Source organism: Sminthopsis crassicaudata, chromosome 1 (assembly GCF_048593235.1).
Source record: "Sminthopsis crassicaudata isolate SCR6 chromosome 1, ASM4859323v1, whole genome shotgun sequence".
NCBI classification, from domain to species: domain Eukaryota; kingdom Metazoa; phylum Chordata; class Mammalia; order Dasyuromorphia; family Dasyuridae; genus Sminthopsis; species Sminthopsis crassicaudata.
The window spans coordinates 173,377,035-173,395,916 of record NC_133617.1 but is presented as its reverse complement, the minus strand read 5'-3'; the positions used below and the strand labels follow the sequence as shown (position 1 = coordinate 173,395,916).

Below are 18,882 nucleotides of genomic sequence, written 5' to 3'. Positions count from 1 at the left end.
AAAGGGGTAGAAAGGGTTGAATTAGATTATATCAAAGGTACCTTCCAATGCTAATTTTTTGATGTTTATAAATAAACTATGAAATCTCCTTCTGGATAGTTATCCTCTATAGATAAAAAGGTGGTGGTGGTGGTGGGGGCGGGGGTTAGAAGTGATTGTAGTTTGGAGCTACATTTTCTACTTGCATTTAAATAAACTATCAAGGCATCTTTGGACTTAATGGTCCAAATGATCTGGCACACACACACACAAAAAAAAAAAAAAAAAAAAAAAAAAAGGCAACCAGAGGAAATGTAACTGAGGCAACTTCACTGCACTGACAAGCGGAAGGGGGAAAAAAAAAAAGTTTGTGGTTTCCCAATAGAGAAAATGTTCAAATTTGTCGAGAAGACAGAATTGGGAGGCTGCATCGGAGAAACAGAATCACCCAGCTCGCCTGTCTGAGATCTCCTCTCCTTCCTGGAGACAAGACAAGAGAGAAGCCAAAGACTTCATGGAGGAGAAAAGATGAAAAAAGATGTTTCTTTAGTAGGTGAAGAGGATTTTACTGTTTTTGGTAAGTCCCAAGTTGCTTCTCTTCTTGCTATGACTGTGACCAGTGTGGTGGCTTCTGCTGAGCCTCTGTCATTTCCTGATTTTAGACACACATCTGTTGACATTTATCACCACCCCTTTGACTTGGAAATGTATTTAACTGTCAGTTTCTCCTAGAACCAAAAGATCATTCTAATTTTCTAAACTTCTTGATGGATGGAACTGGGGGGATCACTGTCATTAATCATGCTGTTTGGGCCCTTTTTAAAAAAATCATCGTTGGTGTAGCATCTCTGGAAAACACACCAAGGTATGCTTCCTTCTTCCAAAAAAACATACTTGCAAACATAACAGTTGTAGTAATTGAATCTGTAATTTCATTAGTTCCCTACACCATAGGGAGCTCCCAAAGGAGGGAAAGCCTTTCACCAACTCAAGTTGGTACCTCCTCTGAAATATGTAATTTTAAAGAATTGCCTGAATCACTGTGAAGTTATGTGACTTGCTCATAATCACACACACACAGTGAGTAGATAGAGAGGGATTTGAACTTTAATCTTCCAGGCTCTATACTACTATTCCTCTATACTATTTTGTCTCTCCCTCTGAAGAAATAATAAAGGACATAAAAGCAAACTTCTCTTTCTCTACCAATATTTCAGAAAGCAAGTGAGGCAATTAATTTTAGATTAGATCTGAATCATCATTTCCATTTTTTCAGAAACTATTGAGAATAGCAAGAAATGGATGCTCTAAATTTGATTTTGTGGAGAGGTTTGGAATGTAATAGAAAAGATTATGGACTGACTTTTGAATTCTAGTTTGAGACATTTTAAGTGGCTTGTGTATCTCATTTATAAAATGGGCATCGTAACACTTGTTTTACTTGCATCCTTGGGCTGTTGTGAGGAAATCTCTTTGCAAGTATTATATGAAGTGAAATAGTAGTCTTAGAAGGAATTTGCTGCCAAAATCTTCTGTTGGAGACAAAAGTCAAAGCTCTGTTTACACCATGCCCCTCCCACCCCACAGGAAATCAGATTAAAGTGAACATCAAGGGCAAACTAGGGAAGGTAAAGAAGCAGAAAAGGGCTAAATGTAGTTTGATATTGGTGTAGAAAGGGTTGTGTGTGGGAAGAAAGGAGGTGGGGTTACGTTAGGTAGAGTACCTCTTCTTTGCCTTGGGGGTATGGGAGATTTGCAGTCTGATTTTATACGAGAAGATCTAACCTCCGGTAGGTTTTTGTTTTGTTTTGGTTGTCAGTTACAGTGGTGACCTTTTCTTCCACATTACCTCCACCTTCTTAGAATCCAGTTCCTAAGAAAGATAGGTAAAAAGGAAAAAATTAGGGGTAAAAAAACTTGCAAAGATAGGGATAGGGAGTGAACCTATGATTTCATCAGTGTAGGGAATTCCAGAAGGGCAGCTAGGTGGTATAGTGGATAGAGCAAAGAGCTTAGAGTCAGAGACCTCAAATAAAAACTCACACTTACTAGCTGTGTCACCTTAGGCAAGTCATTTGACCCTGCCTGGTTGAATATCTACATCTGTAAAATGAGCTAGAGAAGGAAGTGGTAAACCACTTCAATATCTTTGCCTAGAGAACTCTAAATAGGGTCATGAAGAGTAATAAATGACAGTTCAATAATTCTCTTTATGCTTTTTTGTTATTGATGACATTCCAATTGTTGAAGTTTGGGGGCATTAGACCCCAAAAATATATTTGGGTTATGAGACTGGTATTACAAAGTGTTTCAAAAAATTTGTAGGCTTCCAAGAGAAATTTAGCAAGGAAAGGAGTTTTAGCAGTTAGCAAGGGAAAAGACAAGTTCCTTGGTGGAATTCAGCAATTAACCAGGAGGAAGACAACATGACAAGTGGGGAATTGTGGGGATAATCCTGAAAGGTGTTTGGGGTCCTTTTGGGGTCCTAATAGTTGTTAGCTCTTGTGATGAACTAACTCTAAAAAAGAGTTACATATAACAAGGAGAGAAAATGCCTTGAGATGGAAGTATGTCATTGACTGGAGGGCTAATCCAAATGAGATTTAGCACCCTACAAGGAGTTAGCTAGGATCTACAGTATGAGCAGATTTTTTATTGGGGAAATAAAACTTTGGAGTTTGACATCATAACTTGGCTTTCTCATTGTATGCAGTAAGTAATATTACTTAGAGACCTTTACCTGGGGTGGGGCTATAATCAAAAGTCCACTAGAACAAAAGCCCTCCTTAAGAAAAAAAGGCCCATTTAAGACTAAGATGGTCCCATCTGTGTTCCTCCCTGCTTGTGTCAGGCAGTAAATAGGTTTCCAGATGGTTTACAGTAATTCAGGCTTTCTCTGCTAACACCCACCTGGATATCCAGCATCTCATCATCAATCCCATCTTTCTTTCTTTCTTCCTTCCTTCCTTCCTTCCTTCCTTCCTTCCTTCCTTCCTTCCTTCCTTCCTTCCTTCCTTCCTTCCTTCCTTCCTTCCTTCCTTCCTTCCTTCCTTCCTTCCTTCCTTCCTTCCTTCCTTCCTTCCTTTCTTTCTTTCTTTCTTTCTTTCTTTCTTTCTTTCTTTCTTTCTTTCTTTCTTTCTTTCTTTCTTTCTTTCTTTCTTTCTTTCTTTCTTTCTTTCTTTCTTTCTTTCTTTCTTTCTTTCTCTTTCTTTCTTTCTTTCTTCTTTCTTTCTTTCTTTCTTTCTCTTTCTTTCTTTCTTTCTTTCTTTCTTTCTTTCTTTCTTTCTTTCTTTCTTTCTTTCTTTCTTTCTTTCTTTCTTTCAGCTTTTTATTTATAAGATATATGCATCTTTTTTCAATGCTAGACTCTAGATGCCCTCAACTTCTGAGTCCCTCAAAAAAACTGTAATGGAATTGAGGGAAGAGATTTTCAAAGGAATTGTAATGAAATTGAGGTAAGAGATTTCCAAAGAAATTGTAATTGAGAGAAGAGGGAAGAGATTTCCTCTGTACTTTGCTAACACTGTGGAAAAAAAAAATAAAAATAAACACTGCAATATACTTTTCATTTACCCTGTAGAAGCAAGAAGAGATAGAGCAATGCCTGATCTGTTCTTCCTTGTGGACTTAATGAGAACACCTGTCAAGTGCTTTTCACAACTCAAAGTGCTATATAAAAATGCTTGTTATGTTTATTTTAATCTTTAGTCATATGCAAGGCTGAGTCTAAGTGCACAAGAATTTAAAAACACTAAAACCACACCTCCAAAGTGACACATCACAGACTTCAGATGACAGACTAGCTTTTTTTCTATGACTCTATATCTTTGTGGTACCAAGATGATTAACAGAAATGATGTCAGAGAACTAGGCTGAGGTAAATGTTTACATTCATTTCAGATTGACAATCTTGGTTAAGTGTATTTGAGAAGTATAACCCACTGGAACTCCTGGACTTCACCTTTACCCCCTACAAGACAAGTGACACACAAATTCTCATAAAGTATCTTGGTGTGTTTGTTTTGGTGGGGAAGTTACCAGATCATATCCAGACACAGCCTCAAACCAATTATTTCTACTTCCTATTCCATAGTCATTTAGGAAAAGTAACATTCAAAATGATTACCTGGAGACACTATAAAAATCTAATGCTAGCCAACATCATTAATCCCAACTAAGGAGGAGGTTGATAGATATCTTGTGCTCAGGAGTTTTGAGTGCCAGTGGGCTAAACTAATCATGTCTCCTAAATTTGTAGGTTTAAATGCACCTTAATTTGTTTTTCATACCTTCTCTCCCCCCAACTAATATAATGCCAAAAACCAATCAGCCACAAATCTTTAGTAACCTTTATACTACATTTACCATGACTCTGAAATTCCCCACCCACAATCTCACTTCTGAGCAGTGGAAAGATTTAGGGGAAGTAGTGCCATCAGCAGTAAAAGATTGCCTTGGGAAACATTCATCTGAAAACACAGTAGTGACCTTGTGTTTCACATCACATATATACACATATAGTTACAGAATGTTATATTCTCACTATATTCATGTTTTCCAGAGAATAAAGATTGGCATGTCATATACACTAGAGAAAAAGTACTTGAAGTGATAATAGTTCCTACTCTTCAGGTTTGACTTGAAAAGTTCTAGCCAATAACTTGATGTCATTTACTTGATTCTAAATTCCAAACATTTAAGAATATCCCCTGAGTATCACATAGCCGGGCAGATAAGTAGTACAGGAGTTAGAGGGCTAGACCTAGAGTTAAGACCTCATCTTCCCTGAGTTCAAATCTGGTTTCAGAAACTTCCTAGCAGTGTGACCCACTGCAAGTCATTTAATCCTGTTTACCTCAATTTCTTCACCTGTAAAACCAACTGGTGAGTAAAATGGCAAATCACTCCAACATCTTTGCCAAAAAAATCCCAAATGGGGTCAGGCTTGATTGAAACAGTTGAACAACAACATTGCATATAGACCGGGATGGGATGGATAATTATAAAGATGAACTCCTGTCAGTGGCCATGCAGTCCACACCTTCGTTTTATAAATAAGGATATTGAGGACTAGGAGATTTAACTTACTTGCCCAAGATCACATCACTAGGATAATCAGAGAAACCCAGCTACTTTGCCTTTAGAGCCCCTGTTCTTTGTGTTGTACTATTAGCAATGATCTTTGTATTTTTTTTTTTTTTTAGCTGAGGCAATTAGGGTTAAGTGACTTGCCCAGGGTCACACTGCCAGGAAGTGTCTGAGGTTGGATTTGAACTCAGATCCTCCTGACTTCAGGGTCGGTGGTCTATCCACTGTGCCATGTAGCTACCCTGGTCCTTGTATTTTTTGATACTTCTTTTATATAACTCCTCCTTCAATGGCTCATTGTAACATAGAAGTGACCCTGAAACAACTTAGTGAAATATAAATCCTTAATATAAGGCTGAAAAGTCTTCAGGAATAGAGCTGGTATCCAGCTGTGTGCCTTTAAACCAGGTCTGTTACTTGAGGACCAGATCAAGTTCAGAGAAACTTATTTCTAAACTGAGCTAAGGGAAATGACTTCTTCAGCCTCAACAATTCTCAAAGACTATCTACTAAGAGATCATCACCATGTGTACAAGCCAAGACATTTGGGACCAAAATGAAATCAATGATCTTTCCCATAAATCCGTAGGAAATATGCTACAGCTCAAAACTATGTAAGTCAATCTATTTTCCCATTGAACAATGCTCACATAGAGGAGAACATTTCTCCCCAAGGACCTGGCACCTTATTCTTTATGGAAATATTCAGAAATGCTCTGCTTGACCAACCATAAATAACTTACATGCATGTTATACAGATATATACATAAATGACACCCTGGAAAAATCCTAACTAAGCATCTATAATCTTGTTTATAGTAATATAATATTTTGGGGGTACAAAGTTCTGAATTTATTTTTTCATAATTTCTTACCTGTGAGGGGTGAGAACAACACAGCAGAAATGAAAAGAATGCCTTCATCAGAACCATGAAATCCACAAGGACTCCTTGAAAGAGATTTGGGGAAGAAATGCTTGATAACTTTTTGCAGTAGTAGTTCATCAACACTTATTTTGATGTTTTATTTCTCTGGCATTTTAGTTAACTAATGAGTCAGGGACCAAATAATGGGATTTTGTTTTTCCTTGACTAAATTTAACTTCTTCAAAACAGGTTGAGTGGTACATACCTGTGTGTTATCTCCTAAGTATGGTGGATGAAAAATGAAATGACTGGAGAAAACAGGTTCATCCTTTTGAATATATTGATTTATTAAGTAGCTGTAATGTTTAAAAAGTTCAAGAGCTATAATTGTTGAATAATTAGCCATTTTATTAAATCATATCAACATTTTAATAATAATAATTTTTAAAAAATCAGTGGTGACTGAAGCTGAGTAGAACAAAATGAGCTTCCCCATCTGGATGGGGTCTGATCAAGATTGTTAAGAAAGTTAATCCAATTTCATTATTATTAATGTCCTTCAAGTGACTTAACTTTGAAGGGAAGAATATAGAAAAAGGGAGAACTCTGGATCTCCCCAAATCATTGGTTATTAATATCATTTCTCCCACAATGTAAGTAATTGCTTTGAAAACTGAGACCAGACTTGCTTAGCTTAGGCCTGAATCCCAAATACAGGGAGGGGAGAGTGTATAGATTTTTATACATTAAAAACAATCAAATAAAACCAATTAATTAGAAGGAACCATATAAGATTAGATAATTTTATTTCCAATTGGATAAAAGATTAGGAATTTTCCAAGTTGGGAGAGGGAAAGTGAACATTCCTTGAAATTAGAAAAGGAGATGTCCCCCTTCTCCCTAAATAATCTATAAGTAATAAAAGGAGCATGGAAACAATAACTGATCAATCAGTTGTCAGATAAGACATATGGGTTGCTTAAGATGTATAATTGGTGAGAAAATTCCTTCCATCAATCTTTGGAGCTGACCAGTTATCTATAACTTTTATATACCTAGAGGTATAATTCAGATTCCTAGCCAGATGGAGTTAGATTCAAACAACACAATAAGAATTTTTCTCAATTCCCATAATTGAACAAAGTTTTCTTACAAGAAAGAAATTGTACTAGATCTATAATTGAATAAAAAGGATACTGAGCTATCTCCAGAATTAAGTTGCAAGATGGAGTCAATTGGTTCACTCAGTTCCAACAATTAAATACTTTGTTTTAATGCTTTCAATTCTCTTAATATTGTTACGAGAGAACTGTCAGCAAAAACTTATATGCTTTGGCATATATTATTGGCAGGACATCTCAGGTACAAAATTCAATAATAAATTGAATCCTTTTAAGTTATGACTTGAGATGAATCCATGTGCCCCAAAGTGAGTAGCCTTTATTAGAAATGTCTCCAGCTGTTAGCATTATACCCCTAATAGGAATCACCTTGCATTTACTTAGTATATATTTTGTATCTATCTACCTATCTATTTTCTACCCATACATACAAACACACACACACACACACACACACACATATATATATATATATATATATATATATATATATATGTCTGACTGAGATAGACTGGATCTATTTGTTATTATCAATCGAAAGTACACATCCTAAAGTAAGGGTCAGTGGTTTTTCTTTTTGTGTACCTAATGTCTACCACAGACACATACTAGATAGTTTAAAAAAAAAGCTTATCAAATGATAGATCTATACATTCTAGTTACTGAAGTAGAACATATATTCAAAAATAAATTAGCAAACAAACTAACATATGTTAAGTGTCAAATTAGTAGTAGGAGCAATAAATTCTGCAGATCAGAGATAGCTATGATCATTCTGCATTGGGATAGCCAAAGTAAGGCTTCACAAACATGGTAGAATTTGGCCACTGAAAAATGAATTTGCCTTAGATAAAAGGTTAGAGGGTATTTCATATAGGAGAAGAGCTGAAAAAAAGATGCACAGGCAAGAATTGGCATATCAGTTTTGTCACAGTTAGAGAAAGTGGAAAGAGATCTTATTAAGAAATGGGTTGAGATAAGATTAGACAGATAAATGGCTCTTGAGTTAAGGCGGACAATGAAATGATGAAAGTTTGTTGCCCCCTTTCCGCTGGAAGAAAGCCAATTGCAAGATAATGTAAGTCATCCATGAAGCATGAACTAAAGTTACAAGACTTGGAGGATCATTTAGGGAAAAGGCTCAAGGGTTTGGGTTCATAATGCTACATGAAGTGTGTATGTGTGTGTATGTGCGAGCACACACTTTAACTCTCTCTAGGTGTGTATAAAATCTTTGCTGCAAGAAATGTCTTGACGGATACTTGGGAGGGAACTTGTTTGAACAAGAGTGTGATGAAAAAAGAAAAGGTAGCAATGATATTATTTTAAATGCTACTTTTACTTATATGCATGGAAAAAGTACTGGATAGAATTCTAATCTCAGCACTATTTCTAGTTGTATAATATTAAAGCAAGTCACTAAATCTCTACAAACCTCAGCTTTTTCATTATAGAATAAGGAAGTGATAGAATTTTCAAGCTTAGAGAGATCTTAGAGTTTACCTCTAAGACCAGCCAACGAGTTTATTTTAAAGTGCTTAGGAAACAACTCTAGAATTCATTTGGTTAATTGAGCTAATTAATCAGTTTAGGGTTATAAGTTTGCAAATGGAACTCAGAAGTTAGAGGAAATTTGGGATCAGGTTACAAGATTGTACTTAGAATGTGAAATTGTTGTAGGATAATGATTTCTGGATCATGTGGCAAAACTATACAGCTGGTTATCTCAGTTCATTTATGCTTCAGTTTCGATTATCAAAAACAATGAAGATGATCACATTCAAAGCTTAAAACCAGTTACTAAACATCCCCAAAAGGCCTCAAAGTAAAGAATTAGAAACTTCTGGTACTATAAAAAGGGTTCTGAGCAAAACAAATATTCTGCCCATGTGAAGGTGAGAAGTCACAAAGACAAATTAAAAAGCAGATGGGATAGGCATGATAGCACCCATGTAACCTTGTAGGAAGGGTACTCTTGCTTCCAGATTCATGCTCTGTCTCTATTTCTGTCTCTATTTTTGTCTGGCTGTCTCTGTCTCTGTCTCTGTCTCTGTCTCTGTCTCTGTCTCTGTCTCTCTCTCTCTCTCTCTCTCTGTCTTTCTCTCTCGATCTTAGTCTTGGTCTTGGTTTCAGAGTTGGTCTTAGTTTCTGTCTCTGTCTCCATATCTCTCTATCTCTGTCTCTCTCTGTGTGCCATCCCATAGAGCTGAAGAATTCATTATAATCAAGGATTCCAATTTGCCTTTGCACTAATCAATATTAAGGACCAGCAATTTTAGCTGAATATCTTCTCTGACTAATGGTGGAACCAATGGAGACCATAGAATTAGGCAGGGAAGTATCTAATCCTTTCAAACATTGAGTTTGATCTATTGGCTGACAGTGTATCCTTAGAGAAAATAATTACTAGGGCATCAATCCTCAGTTTGATAAATGAACTAACCCTGGTTAGTTGAATGTAAGGATGCCTAGAGAGAATTTCCCTATTGAACAAATTTGCATATTTGAATGATATGAATTTATAATAGCAATATAACATATATAATAAAAACTGAATATATTGTAATCCAGTTCAAATACCGAATGTACGTGTATAAGGTTATACACTGAGCACAATGCCTAGTATGTAGTAAATATTCAATACATTCTTGATTAATCAGTTGCTTGAAAATTCATTTGGATATACATTAGTCTTCTTCCTATCTACTGGAGCCAATGTGGTGTAATATAGTGTTAGTTTTTGAGAAGGAAGGCCTGATTGTGAGTCCTGCCACAGTCACGTGACTGTGGGAGTTCACTTAAGTTACAACATTTATCAGGTTCAGTTTCCCCTTTGGTAAAACAGAGACAGGATTTAAGGAGGGATTGAGTAGAGAGGGAGATAGTTGGAAAAGTGTCAACGGTAGAACCAGTCTTGGATTTTAACACAGTAAAAGAGAGATATAGGGTGTATCAGGAATCAAAGTGGGAGCATCCTACTCAAGTTCCCTGTTCTGTTTGCACTTGTTAAGTCTATGATTGTACCCACTCCCCGATTGCTACACAATCCCCATCTGACTGTCTAAGACTCCTACACACAAGGACATTGTTTCTTCCTGTACCAACCACCCCATGGTTACATAGAAAACAAACACTACTCACCCTTCCTGAACATATTTAGCAGGAGTCATGGACACCCTCTGTGAAAGCTTGCTCCCACTCCTATTCTTCTTAGCTTCTTCCTATCCCAAAAGATTACAACATCTAATGAAGCTGGCTAGCAAGAGTTTTTACCAATTCTACCATCCTTTCCATACCAATCACAAGAGGAATGTCTCACATTTCTACCAACCTTTAGAGATTAAAAAGCACTTTGTAGATACTATTTCACTTGATTCTGATGACTACTCTGGGAGAGGTAGGTTGTTTAAGTATATCTCTATTTTATTAAATATTATTAGAATAATTATTATTAAGTATATTTCTATGGGGAAACTGAAGCTGATAGATGTTGTAACTTAAGCAAACTGCCACAGCAAGTAAGTGACAGTACCAGGACTCAAAATCAGTCCTCCTATCTCAAAAGTCAGCATTCTTTATACAATACCATGCTGGCTCCAGTGGAGAGGAAGAACACTACTCTATCATTGATCAGCACCAAATCCAGAGTTGTCCTTTCATATAGACAGAACAGGTGGCTTTCTTGTGTGGTATGATTTTTAGAAATTACCATTTGGACAACCTATTCGTTTTGATAGTGACTGAAGATATAGAGGTGTTCTGCTAATTACTCAGTATAAACAAGACAAAAAATAATGAAGCAATTCCTGCTCTCAAGGAGATTATATGGCCACCATATTGGTTGGTTTTATTTAACTGTTTTTCTTTGTTACAAGGGAAGATTTATGGAAAGGGTGTATAGGGAGGCAGGGTATTAGGGATTGTTTTTGGAAATGATTGTAATTTTGATTACAATGATTGTAATCATTGTAAATATTGTAATTTGATTACAATGATTGTAATATCCCCACAAAGGACATCAAAACTTTTAAAAATTAAAATTTGATATACTCCCTTGTAAAAATCATAAATTAGATATGTCAACATGGATCCATCTACATGAGATTGGGTGCAAATAGATAGAATCTTCTCTGCTCTCCTCCAAGAGAATGCATCTGAGAGATATTAGAATTTTATCTCTCTGCCCCACAAATGTTGCTAGTCTGAGGGAATTAATTCTCATGTTCAAACCACTGTCTTTATCCCTATCTATTAAGGAAGAAGAGATCCAAATTATATAGCCAAAAACTTGACTTTTTCCCACCAAATGGCCATTCCACAAAGACTATTATATACAGCAAATAGCAAATAAACTCATTTATTCAACTTGATAGCAAAAAATCCAACAAGGTATACTTACATACATAAAGTATGTATATGTGTGTGTATATATATATGTTTATATATATGAAAATTAGAATATGCCAGACAATACACAGAATGAATGTTCAACATTAAAAAAAGATGTAAAGTTCCAGATTTTATCAAAGGAGAAAATTTCCTGAAATCTCAATTACATGATTGGGGTACCATTTCCTCTACATGTGAACTTCTTTGTAGAATCTTTTTCTCCCTCTAGGTACCTCTCTCTAAAGGAAATCTACTATGTGTGTCTACTTTCAGAGTTGGAACCCAGAAGGACCAGTATCTCTCTTATTCTAAGTTCTTAACTAATTCTACTCTTTATGCAGACATGGAGAACCTAAATCTTAATCTATCAATTAGAAGAGTATTACCCAAATTAACCCTTCTGGTTACAAGGGTGGCTAGGTGGTACCATAGAGCACAGAGTGCTAGGTCTAGTATCAGGAAGATTCATCTTCTGAAGATCAAATCCAACATTAGAGACTTACTAGCTGTGTGACCCTGAACAAGTCACTTAGCCAGCCCATTTGCCTCAGTTTCCTCATGTGTAAAAAGAGCTGAAAAAAAGACCATTCAAACTACTCTATCTATGCTTTAAAAAAATCCCAAATAGGATCATAAAAAAATCAGATACTACTGAAAATGACTTAACAATAATAATAATTTGGTTACATGAAAAATTATAGTACTGTATATTTTTGTTAAGATGAACTATTTTGGGGGCAGCTAGGTGGCGTAGTGGATAGAGCACCAGGCCTGAAGTCAGGAGGACCTGAGTTCAAATCTGCTCTCAGACACTTAATACTTCCTAGCTGTGTGACCCTGGGCAAGTCACTTAACCCTAATTGCCTCAGCAAAAAAAACAAAAACAAAAACAAAAAAAAAAGATCAACTATTTTGCTCTCCTCTATTCAATTCTGGGTCTAATATCGCCACAGAGTCTACTGATTTCTTTTGATGGATTAGCCCTATATAATCTATCCTCATTCAATTACATAGCATGATCTGGACAATAGACACTTTATCCACTCAGTTTTTCCTCTATGGATATTGAACTAATGATGCTTTGTATCTGTGAGTCATTCTAGTCTCTGAAGAATTAAAGCTGAGAGCATCACTCAACGGTCAATGGAAAGGCATATTGTATTTAAGAGTAGGCTGCAATTCATAACTAATGAAGAAACATGTAAAGGCTATCATCAGAAAATAAATAATTGGAAAAATTATTATCTATGCAATGTCAAGAGGTCTAGAAGAAGGGTCTTCCAGCATATCAAGCACATACCTCTGGAGAATTTTCAGGAGCATATAGACAGACTTTGACTTCCTTTAAATCCCAACAAAAATTTCTCCTTTTTCAGGAAGCCTCTCTTAGTCCCTCTTAATTCAGTGTCTTCCCTCTGTTAGTTATTTCCTATTTATCTTGATATAGCTTGTCTTGCAAATATTTTTTGGCAAGTTGTCCCCACCATGTTGCATATCTTCAATTGGAAACTCCTTGAGATCAGGAACTGTCTTGTGCCTCTTTTTATATCCCTAGTGCTTAGTACAGTACTTGGCACATAGTAGATGCTCAATGTTGATAAGTTGGTGGATTGATTGATGAACCTACCTAAAGGGAAGGAATATCAAAGCACTGATCTGTACAGTTGGGATATTGCCAGATTCATCAAAGTATCACTTTTGATGCATAGACTATGGTCTTTTGCCATAATATATAGCTTAATATTTTTATTCATTCATTCATATAGTCAATTGATTGCTGTTAAAAAAGAGCAAAAGTGATATCTTAGTATGATCGCCCTTCCATGGAATATTCTCTGATGGAATGTAAATAGTGAAGTAGGCAAAAGACGGGGAGGAAAAGAGAGAGAATAAGATGTTACATCTTTTGCAAACTGCCTACTCTACAAATAATAGAGATGTATCCTGTTGGCAAATATCTAAGCTCTCCTAGCTCTTACCCTAGGAAGTAGATTCAAATGAGTTAAGGAGATCAAAAGTCTCTGCTTTCCTCCTAACTATGGAAGAATCCCATCAAGAGTTTAGGTCCAATGGCGTAAATCTTGGCCTCTTGGTGGTCAGACAACAAAACCAAACCTTTCCTACCACTAAAAGATTTCTTGCAGGTGCTTAACCAGCTAAGAGCTATTAAATAAATTAGGAGGTGCCGAAATGTGTCATTCATTCACTCATAGCACTCATTGCCAAAGGGTGAGTTAGAGAAATTTGGTCTCCTGAGAAGAGTTAAAAGTCAGACAGGAGCCAGGCGACAAAAATAGAAGTTTCTGGTCAAGAGTTGCTGCTTGCTTAATACTTAAGAGGACCCTAATGAATGCCTCTAATTGTTTTGAAGGAAGAACAAGATCCATCAGTAGTTGACTGAAGTAAAGACCTGAGGAAGGTGGTCACGCTTCCTATAACCCACCAGTTCAATGACTCCTGCAGGAGAACAAGCCTTTTAAAAGTCTCTTACTACTAGCACATAAGTCAACTTTTCCTTTTCCAAAAGACCTTGCCTCCAGTGGAGATTTATATAACATACTTGTGTTGCTGCTATTTTCTTTTTTTTTTTTTTTTTAAACCGTCCATATAATAACTTTAACAGGCACATCATAGGAGGCTGCCTAGATTCCAAACATTTCCTTGATGTAGAATGATCACAATAGAAAGGAATTTGACTCCTATCCAATAGTCTGTAAGTTTTTGTCTTCCCTAATCCCTGTAACTAAATCACTGGGTACTTTGGAGTCTCTGACCTAAATCTTAATTGATGCCCACTACCATTTTAGACTACTCGGTGATTTTAACCCAGACAAAGATAAAAAAGAAAGATTGAGACAGCCCAAAGAAGTTCTCCAGGGAAAGAAGAGGAAGGCTAAAAGTATGGCTAGTCACTACTACAATTCATTGCAATGACCTTTCCATTTATAACAGGGTTATAATCCTTTCATCTTAAGGTAGCTGTTCTTTCTCAAAATTGGGTGGAATGAAAATATAGAATATTTTCTATTCCATTCTATAGAATAAAATAAAATATAGAAAAATAGAAAATTGAGAAAATATAGGTGAATATCACCAAATTATCAAGCACAGAGAGGTAGAAGTGTGATAGTGGATCCATGCCAGGCTAAAGTGAGGAAGATTTGAGTTCAAATACCATCTTTGCCAGCTAAGTGACTGTGGACAATTCACTTTTAAAAAAAATTAATTTTTATAATTATAACATTGTTTTTTGACAGTACATAGCATAGATAATTTTTTTTTTTTTACATTATCCCTTGTACTCCCTTCTTGGACAATTCACTTTAACTTCAATCATCTTCTCTTTCCTTTTCTTTAAAATGGGGATAATTGGGGCAGCTAGGTGGCCCAGTGGATAGAGCACCAGCCCTGAAGTCAGTTGGACCTAAGTTCAAATCTGGTCTCAGACACTTAACACTTCCTAGTTGTGAGACCCTGGGCAAGTCACCTAACCCCAATTGCCTCACTAAAAAAAAAAAAAAATTAATTGGGGATAATTCTGCCTATATTATTTACTTTAGGAGATTATTAAGAAGCCCTCATGGGATAATACATGTAAAATTTTCAAACTTTAATTTTAATAAAAATATCAGTTACTAATAAGAAAAGACCAAAAGTATGATCTTATTACTAGATGACCTTTTCAAAGGGTTCTAGACTTGATTGGCAGCTGGGTGACATGACAGAGCTGGTATCAGGAAGGTCTGCATTCAAATTCAGCTTCAAATACTTAGTAGCTATGTGACCCTGAGCAAATAATTTTTAAACTTCTGTCTGCCTCAGTTTCCTTATATGTAAAATAGGGATATTAATATCATTACCTATTTGAGAATACAATGAGATAACAATTATAAAGTACTTTGGGAATCTCAAGGTACTTCATAAATGCTAACTATCATTATTACTATTATTCCCCTCTAACATGAGTAATTTGTTCTCAATACCTTATCTTTGGATATTCATCATGAAGATTTTCTTTTCAAGTTCCAGCCTTGAACCTTGAAAAATGTTCTTTTACTAGAGCTGGTCTATGGCCAAAAGTTGTAAGGTTATCTTTAATACCCCCATGGGGTGCTTTTTATATTCCATGGCTCTTTGACCCTTCCCATATCATTCCAAAGATTTAGCTCCTGAACTGAACCAGATTACTTTCACTGCTGTGACCAACCCTATTAACTCTTAACCTGAAGGGTGAAACAAAATGAAAAAAGGAAAGGGAAACTTTGGATTATTAAATGATGACAATAGAGTTTAAGTGAGGTTCTCTCCCAGACGTGGTAGAATAGTATACCATGTCATGCCCAGAAACTTATTGGGAAATACAGTGCTTAATGACTTGATCACAAGGCTTTATCACATGTGTGTGTGAAAATGTCAGTAGAACAATGAAAGGTACTAAAATTGACTTCTTAATCACAAAGACCATCATTCAGCAGAAAAAGTCATGAACCTGGAATCCTAGGGGAACCCAAACGCAAATCCTGCCTGGCTTTATGGTGTGTAACATTAGACAAATTACTTAAACTCATTGGTCAAGATAGGAAAGGGAAAGGAATAAGCCTTGAAATAGTACTTCTTATGAGCTAGGTACTTTGCTAAATGCTTTACAAATATTATTTCATGACAACCTTTCAAGGTAGATGCTGCTATCATTCCCATTTTACAGTTGAAGAAACTGAGACAGTCAAAGGTTAAGTGACTTGCCAAAGATTATTTATCTAGCAAGTAAATGGTGTCGCATGTTTTCCCAGCATGATAATACTTAAAGAATTTCCCTCCATTACAGAGTTCATTTGAGGTTCAAAAAATAATGAATGTTAAAAGTACTAACATTAAAATATGTGAAATAGAGCATTTCCACAATGTTATTATGAGGGCCAGCCATTTTCCCTAAAGTGGTGTCCAACACTTCATGATCCTATTTGTGGTTTTCTTGGCAGAGATACTGAAGGGATTTCCTTCTCCAGTTCATTTTATAGATGAGGAAACTGAGGTAAATAGAGTTATGTGGCTTGTCTAGGGTCACACAGCTAATAAGTGTCCAAGGACATATTTGAACGCAACTTTTCCTGACCCATGGCCTGTCACCCTATCCACTGTGTCATTCAGCTTCCTGGTGTGAGAAAATATATATATATATATATATATATATATATATATATATTGCAATGTCTAGTCAGCTTAATAAATGTCAGCAGGAGATCAGGTCTTTTGCTTGCAAAGCCTTATTACATTCTGCTAGATCAGACTTCCTGTGAGTGATGGGGAGGCTGGGTCTAAATCCCAGCTTCTTGAACTATGGTTTATGATCCATATGAGATCTCATAACTGAATGTAAGGACCATGAAATTATGATTTACCTATATTCCTGGGGTCACATAAAAATTTCTCAGGCGAAAAGAGATCACAAGTACAAAAAGTTCAAAAAGCCCTGATCTAAATGACCTCTAAGAACGCTTCCAGATCTGAGATTCTTAGCTTATGTGGTGCTTGTATGAGCTGTATATAAGGCTTATCTCATTGCAAAGTATTGTAAGATCCATATAGGTATGGAGAAGGATAGACAGATCAAAGGCCAGCTAGGATATCTAGTGAATACAGCACTGAACCTGTGGAGTCAAACCTGAATTTAAATCCAGCCTTAAACACTTCCTAACTGTATGATTCTGGGCAAGTTACTTGACCCTATTTGCTTATTTCCTCATCTATAAAATGAGCTGGAGAAGGAAATGGCAAACCATTCCAGTAATTTTTGCCAAAAACAAAACAAACAAACAACAAAAAAAAAACACCCAAATGGGCTCATGAAGAATCTGACAGGGTTGGAATAACTGCATAAAGATATATTAAAGACTTAGAAGTAGTCATATATAAGACCGGTTCTACCTTATCACAAATGGATCAGGTGGTGACAGAAGGAGAAAAATTTCCCCTTCTCTCTAGGTAATAATAATAGCTAATAACTAGTATTTATAAAATCCCTTAAGATTTGTAAAGTGCTTTACAAATAATATCTCATTTTATTCTCACAACAACCTGGGAATTAGGAACTATTATCTCTACTTTATAGATGAAGGCAGAGACTGAGGCAGTCAGAAGTTTAAAAGTGACTAGACCAAGATTATGCAGTTAATAAGTGTCTGAATTTGAACTTATCTCCCTGACTCTTCTGACTCCTGACTTATGAACTGACATTCTCCTGTAGTTCTAACTATCATTTAACTGATAAGACCTTGAAATATCTAATGTATCCCTAGCATCTTACATTTACTACTATTCTCCCCAAAATAGTCCCTTTATTAAATCAGGCTCTCCCAAAATGCTGGTTCTGAATTTGTTATAGTGTGTGGAGGAACCTGACAGACAAATAGTTCTGTTGGTCATTTGTTTTCATTTTAAACTTAGTGACTACCAACAAAAATAAACACAATTTTTAAAAAATTTACATAAAATCTTTTAAGTTTTTTTAATACATATATCAACTTTAACAATCAATTATTAAGCACTTATTCAATGCCAAGCATTGTGCTAAAAAATTCCTTATTGGTCATATGTCCTCTTTTGAACTCTTATATTTTCCCAGATTTTTGTTGCTGTTTTCAATATTGTTTACATAGTTGTGGATGATATGTATATTGTTTTGATTCTGCTTTTGACACTCTGTCTTACTTCATATAAATCAACAAATTTGTTTTTGGGCTCTTCATAAGTGTGTCTTAAACTAATTATTTTCTTATGGTACAATGAAATGCTGCAGTTGTTTAGCTATTCTCCAATCATTTGAACATGTGAATTATTTTCAGTTTTTATCATGAATAATACTGCTCTGAATACTTTTGTGCAGATTATTTTTTTCTCTCAATATCATAATTATGACATAGCCCTAAACAGTCAGAAAGATGACATGTTTTAATTTACATGTGAAATAAAATGGTCATTAATGTGCTTCATAATAGTCAAGGTCCAAAAGATTTTAAGCCAGATTGAGACTGAATCTGCTCAGTTAGTGTTGAATATTTTTTTTTAACTATACCTGGCCTCAAAAACTTACATTCACAAATATAGGATGGGTAAAGCCTAACTAAATAGCAGATTTTTAAATAGATCTGGGGGTTTTAGAGACTTATTACCTCAATATGAGTCAATGACCCACTATGACTGCCAAAAAAAGAAAAAAAAAAGGAAATACAATGTTGTACTATATTGAGTTGTATTTTATCTAGAATAAGGGAGATAATAGCACCACTGTACTTTCCTCATCTCATTTAGAATATTCTGTTCATTTCTAGATCCCATGTTTTAGAAATATATTGAAAGCTAAATCATATCCAGAGGATGACTACCAGGACAGTGAGGTAACTAGAAACATCTGGGGACAACAAACTCAACATTGAACTCAG

The 18,882-nt window shown here is 35.7% G+C and overlaps 1 protein-coding gene and 1 long non-coding RNA gene across 2 annotated transcripts in view; one reads left to right on the top strand and one right to left on the bottom strand.

The window, feature by feature from the left end:
• The first annotated feature begins 412 nt into the window (after window positions 1-412).
• The window catches only part of NEDD9 (neural precursor cell expressed, developmentally down-regulated 9), a 222,516-nt gene continuing 204,046 nt past the window's right edge, over window positions 413-18,882 (top strand). The window contains exon 1 of the mRNA XM_074271672.1: window positions 413-556. The gene's annotated coding sequence lies outside the window, so the exon portion shown is untranslated. The remainder of the gene's footprint in view (window positions 557-18,882) is intronic.
• Window positions 528-18,882, bottom strand: part of LOC141544937 (uncharacterized) — a 50,843-nt gene continuing 32,488 nt past the window's right edge. The window contains exons 2-4 of the long non-coding RNA XR_012482838.1: window positions 10,196-10,275; window positions 5,943-6,016; window positions 528-1,852 (exon numbers count right to left, since the gene is read on the bottom strand). This is a non-coding gene — a long non-coding RNA (uncharacterized LOC141544937). The remainder of the gene's footprint in view (window positions 1,853-5,942; window positions 6,017-10,195; window positions 10,276-18,882) is intronic.